At 44.6% G+C, this 5641-nt stretch overlaps 1 long non-coding RNA gene across 1 annotated transcript; it reads left to right on the plus strand.

The window, feature by feature from the left end:
* Positions 1-3867: 3867 nt before the first annotated feature.
* LOC143723477 (uncharacterized) lies at positions 3868-5157 on the plus strand. The gene is made up of 3 exons (XR_013197125.1): positions 3868-4040; positions 4276-4347; positions 4916-5157. It is a non-coding gene; the product is annotated as an uncharacterized LOC143723477 (long non-coding RNA).
* The last annotated feature ends 484 nt before the right edge of the window (positions 5158-5641 follow it).

Consider the following 5641-nt stretch of genomic DNA (forward strand, 5'->3'; position numbering starts at 1 on the left):
GTGAAATCATCACTCTTCATGTTGAGCAGAATTGCTCCTGAAACTCAGTGAAGTTCATCGCACTTAGGTGTTGAGCAGCAATGCTCCTGTAGCTCAGTGAGTTCATCACATGTAGCTCAGTGAATTCATCACACGCAGTGCTGAGCAGAAATGCTCCTGGTGCTCAGTGAAGTTCTTCGCACTCAAGTGTTGAGCAGAAATGCTCCTGAAGCTCAGTGAGTTTATCACACTCAGGTGTTGAGCAGGAATGCTCCTGAAGCTCAGTGAACTTGTCACACTCAAGTGCTGAGCAGAAATGCTCCTGTCGCTCAGTGAAGTTCTTCGCACTCAAGTGTTGAGCAGGAATGCTCCTGAAGCTCAGTGAACTTGTCACACCCAAGTGCTGAGCAGAAAATGCTCCTGAAGCCCAGTGATCTTCACATGTTGTGTTGAGCAATGCTCCTGTCTTTTGCGCCCGTCGCTTGCACCTACGTGCCAAGTCAGGAGAGGAACAGGTCTTCATAGTTGCCCCTTATTGGCCCAACTAGACCTGGTTCCCATCAACAGCCTTCCTGAATTCCCCTGAAAACTCTTTCGGGGACGGGGCACGATGGCACACGCGTTCTGCCCCCGGAGATTCCGGGCGGTCTTATATCTGAACGCGGAGGTTCAGGTGGCTATCAAAAGAACATGTGATAGATACCATCACTTCTGCGAGCACCCCCTAGAATTGGGTAGCGTGCTTACGCCTTTAGAAGTGGAACCTAGTCGTTGAGTGCGTCTTCTCTCCAGAGGAGATCCTGAAAGCTTTCGATCACTTCAGTGCTCTCTTTCCTGCAAAATGGGTTGCAGTAGGCTGTTTTCCTTCACCCTCAAAATGATGTTGCCTCGGTGTTTAAACGACGCTCATCGTGTTGCAGAAGTATGCAGAAGCACGTTCTGATCGTCAGGTTCCTGAGGAGCAAGGTCTTGTAAATCCTTGTGTCCCTCTTTATCCTCTTGGGCCTTGTCCCTGGTGCGACTGCACTGCAGAGACTGCCCCTGAGCCACTGCTGGCAGTGAGTTAAAAAATCTGTTATATCAGTTCTCCTGCTCGCGTGGTCTCTACTAGAGGGTAGGGACTTGCTCGCTTTCGGTCAACGTATTGTGCCTGGAGTCTGGGCCGGCTAACTCTCACAAGCTGAGACCCCGGCTCGGATTGTGCCCAAGGTTCCTACCTCTCCCGTAATAGGAGCAGGTGGTGAGCCTGCAAGCGCTGCCCTGGAGGAGGCAGATCCAGCCCTGGCTTCTCTGTCCGTTCGCTTGGACGTGTACAGAATGCAAGTCATAGACCTCAGACCAGCTCTACAAATATCTGTTGGAATTCAGCAGAGAGGGAAGGCTGTTTCCATGCAAAGTTGCACTTAGTGCTTGCCTTCATTTCGGTAAAGATCCGAGATGCAACATGTCCACTTAGGTGTTGAGCTCCTCTATGATGAGTGTAAAGTGCTCCGCCTGGGCGTTGACGAAATGCTTTGCTTAAACAGATTCTAGAGTTGGGGGCTGGACGACACCTAGTTGAACCCCTGCTTCCCGTGGGCTCCCTTCTCATGAAGCCAGTTTCACCGTGAGCCCGGTTCAAGTGTCGGCTTGCTGCGCCATTCCCCTCCTATGGACTGGATACGTGCGCCTTTCTACTCCAGTTGAGTTCCCTTAAAATTTAACCCTGTTGAGTTCCTCCACACCCCTCCGACGTCGGACGTGCGGAACGTCTGGTGTTAGGCCTACCACTCGTAAGCAGTGTGGAACCTGTGTTAGGCTGGGTCCATATGTTGCGGTCCCTTCGGCGACCCCATATGTGTATTCTTCCACGATACGGCTCCCTGCGGTGAGCCCGTGTCTTCCCTCGGCAGAGTCTCTCTGCCGTTACTGTCCGGTGTGTCTCCCCCCGTCTTAGGCTGGAGCCACCCCAGTGTCATTCCATAGGTTAGACTGCCCGGTTTCCGCCCAGTTCAGATGTGTATTTTCCACGTTACCTCCCTCTGGGTTGGACGTGGCTTCCGCAGCGTCCCTTCCTTCCAATGTACAGGGAACGCTTTCCCAGTGGTCCTGTAGGAACAGCAGTGACTTCCCTGGCCTAAGCCCTGTCCTTCCCCGCCTTAAATTTGCGGGGGCATCAGGAGGCTTTGGTTTAGGCACTGGAAGGTGGCAGCGTTAGTGGCGTGTTCAAAGGGTGATCCCAATTCAGTCGACGTCGACTACGTCCGACGTTATCGACTGAAAGGGAACGTCCTGGTTGCGTATGCAACCCACCGTTCCCTGAAGGAGGGAACGGAGGACGTAGTCCCCTTGCCACTACCGCTGGACCACCGCTGACCCCGGGTTACTCTCGGCTCCTCAGCGAAAAAGCAACTAGTGCGTGCATCCACTTCCGTATTTATACCCGCGCCGCGGGGGCGGAGTGTGTGATGCGAATCACGCACGCCAATTACATTGGCTCGTTCAATAGTACTCGAAGAAGACAGGCTCTCTAGCGAGATCCCAATTCAGTCGACGTCGACTACGTCCTCCGTTCCCTCCTTCAGGGAACGGTGGGTTGCATACGCAACCAGGACGTTCATGAGTACACACACTTCTCTGCCTTCAACGGCTCAAGAAGGCAATCGGCTCTAGAAAAAAACCCTGGGGAATTTGAATTTGGGAGAAATATATATATATATATGTTTTAATTGCGTTCACAAACAGGTTTCCTCTGCAGAGCCTTATGAATGGGCTTTGGAGGGTTGTAGCTTGCGTTCACAGCTGCAGGAAATATCTTTCGAAGGTAGAGTTGCTGGGTGCTATTTTGATTTAGTGATTGTAATTGTTTTTTTTTATATATAACCTCTTTCTAGAAATCCCTCAAATGAAAAGTGACCTCGCCATTATTGCTCAAAAGGTAAGTTCCTCTGTTTTTCATTGCTTTTTAAAATTGTTTCTCAAGCAGATCTGTAGAGACTTGTGATGTTGGGCTGATTGATAGTGTTAATTATTTGATGTATTTGCACTTTAATTTATTGAAGAGAATAACTATATTTTTCTTCTATGAACAAGACTGGAAGGAGTCCTGTGGAGGATCTAGATTCCCCCTTCTCGACTTTTGGAGAAGTGCCACCGGTGAGTAACCCCCTTGCATTTGTATTTATTTATTTAGTTTACTTTACTTGTTACTCAAACAGAGCTATATGGATTTTTATGATGTTTGGCTGATTACTTTTGCATGTAACTTTAATTTATTGACATGTTTGATGTTTTCCAAGCCCCCCCTGTAAATAAGAATCTATAGTGGCTTGCTTGGATGAATAAAAATTGTTGTGGACTTTTACTAAGTTTCTATCTTAAGACTCCAGAGAGGAGACCGAGCCATTTAAAGAGAGTCCCATGATGACTGAGCGCTTTCGAGAAACACCACAGGTGTGTGTAACCCTTTTATACCTCAGATTTTTCTGTACTTATTTTACTTAAGGCTCCAACTGAGCTATAGGGATTTTTATGTTGGGATAGTAAGTGGTAATATGTAATTTACTTGCCCCATATGCATAAAATTGTTGAAGTTTTACAATTGTTGAGTTTAACAATGTTTTTCTTCTCTAACAACACTGCAGCAACAGCTGAGACATCAGCGAAAACACAGGTGAGTAATATTATTTAGTAAGGATGGGTATAAACTGTGTGTTTGTAGGAGCCAATTAGTGTTATACGAGACAATCATCCTTTCCTCCTGCCCCCCTTCGCTCCTCTCCACCCACTGTCTTCTCCTTCCCTACTCTCCATCCAACCTCCTCCTCCAACCTCCTCCTCCCTATTATTATATTATTATTAACTATTGGGAAGCTAAAAATAAGAATCAATATGAAACATAAAAACCTTTCTAAAAGTTGCCAATAAATTAATATTGTGATGTGAAATTATTTTTCAGATTGAAGTTATAAAGGGCTCTGGGGTGTTTTGCCAGGCCTTGTCACCTCTGCTACTGCCATGGTGTGGAATCTGCTGCTGGGCACCTTTTGATTTGGAGACTTTGCTAAAAAGCAACCTGAATGGTACAAAACAACATGTTCCTAATCTCTTCTGTCCTTGAAAAAAACAAAAACAAGTCAGTCATATTCTGTGGAATAAATTATGTTTGTGTGCGGGCATACCATTGCTTTTTTACTTGCCATTTTTGTATTTCCTTGCACCTCAAATAAAAGTGATGTGTATATAAAAAATAATCTCTTGTTTTCACCACCTTCATTTTACCCCCCTTTCATAATAATTTTGAAATATTACTTTAAGGTGGGAAGCCAACCAGAGGGGATGGGGAGCAGCTGGTCGCCCTTGACCAAATTAAAAAGGCAGCCATTATTGGTGAGTAAATGCATAATGCGTTGAGAAGGGAAAACAAAACTTTTAAGACTTTATAAGTTCACTACTTTAACCATAGCCTACTTGTATCAATGTTTATTAGGTATCAATGGAGACTGTATTAGATAGGGCACCCATTATTGTTACTGTATCTGCTTGTAACCTATAATACTAATTCATTGCTTGCTCATTTCTTGATCCTACCTTTCCTTTTCTAAAGCCACATTTCTGAATTTTTCCTATCCTTGAATTTTCTCTGCTTTGGATGCACATGATTGACCGTGTGACTGTTAACAATGCAGTCCCCATGACGGACGTGCATATGAAAGAACAATGCCGCTAGAAAAAGGGGGGGGGGGGGGGTGATGTTTCCAATCAGAATTTCTTTCAGATTTAGCAGAATCCAATCAGAATCTTCCAATTGACGTGTTTACATGACGCATTTTTTATTATGATCAGCCCTTTATCCAAAATATGTGTCCAATCGCAGCTGTACTGTAAGCACTTTGGGTTCCTGATGAAGCACTATATTATTATTATTATACTGTCTTATTATTTTTGTCTTCTCTAGATGCTACATTGAAGAAGTGGCCAGCAGCCAGCCGAGGACAGACAGGCACATCTATCAATTCGAAGCTCACAGAGCTGAGAAGATCAACAAGATAAATTGGGGTTTTTTCTGTTCAGTTTTTTGTCTTATTTTTGTTCTTGTAATATTTGATTGTTCTTAAGTAAATAAATAATTAAAATTTCTACATCTTGGGCTATTATTTATGTTGCCTAGTAGCTATGGATTTTAATAATTATACTAATATATAGGTAACATATAGCTGCATATATGCACCTATATAGGTAATCGACCCCTATATGCCATTAAATAGGGTACTATTTGAGTGGACAGCCATTTGTAGTGGTTTCTGAAACCATAGTGGACATTATCGAGTGCACTCATTCTATCCCACATTGCACCGCAATAATGAGTGTGCAGCCTACAGCCGATCAGCGCTCGACTGTCCGAATCTCACTCGTCTTTTGATCTTACTACTGGAGCTGTGTAAGGATCCACTGGAGGCAAGTTGTAGCACCCAAGTTCAGTTTATTATATTAAACAAAAACATGGCATCTCGAAATCAGACCATAAACAGAACATAGACTTACACACAGTGGTTACAGGTAACACAATACTTGACAAAGACACATGGCAAACATGAGGGCTTAAATACACACAAGACTAATGACTAGACAAGGGACACCTGTGAACAATAAAACAATGAACCAATGACAACATGACACATCA

Source organism: Siphateles boraxobius, unplaced genomic scaffold, assembly GCF_051911475.1.
Source record: "Siphateles boraxobius isolate OS27281-9 unplaced genomic scaffold, OSU_SipBor_1 7, whole genome shotgun sequence".
NCBI lineage: Eukaryota > Metazoa > Chordata > Actinopteri > Cypriniformes > Leuciscidae > Siphateles > Siphateles boraxobius.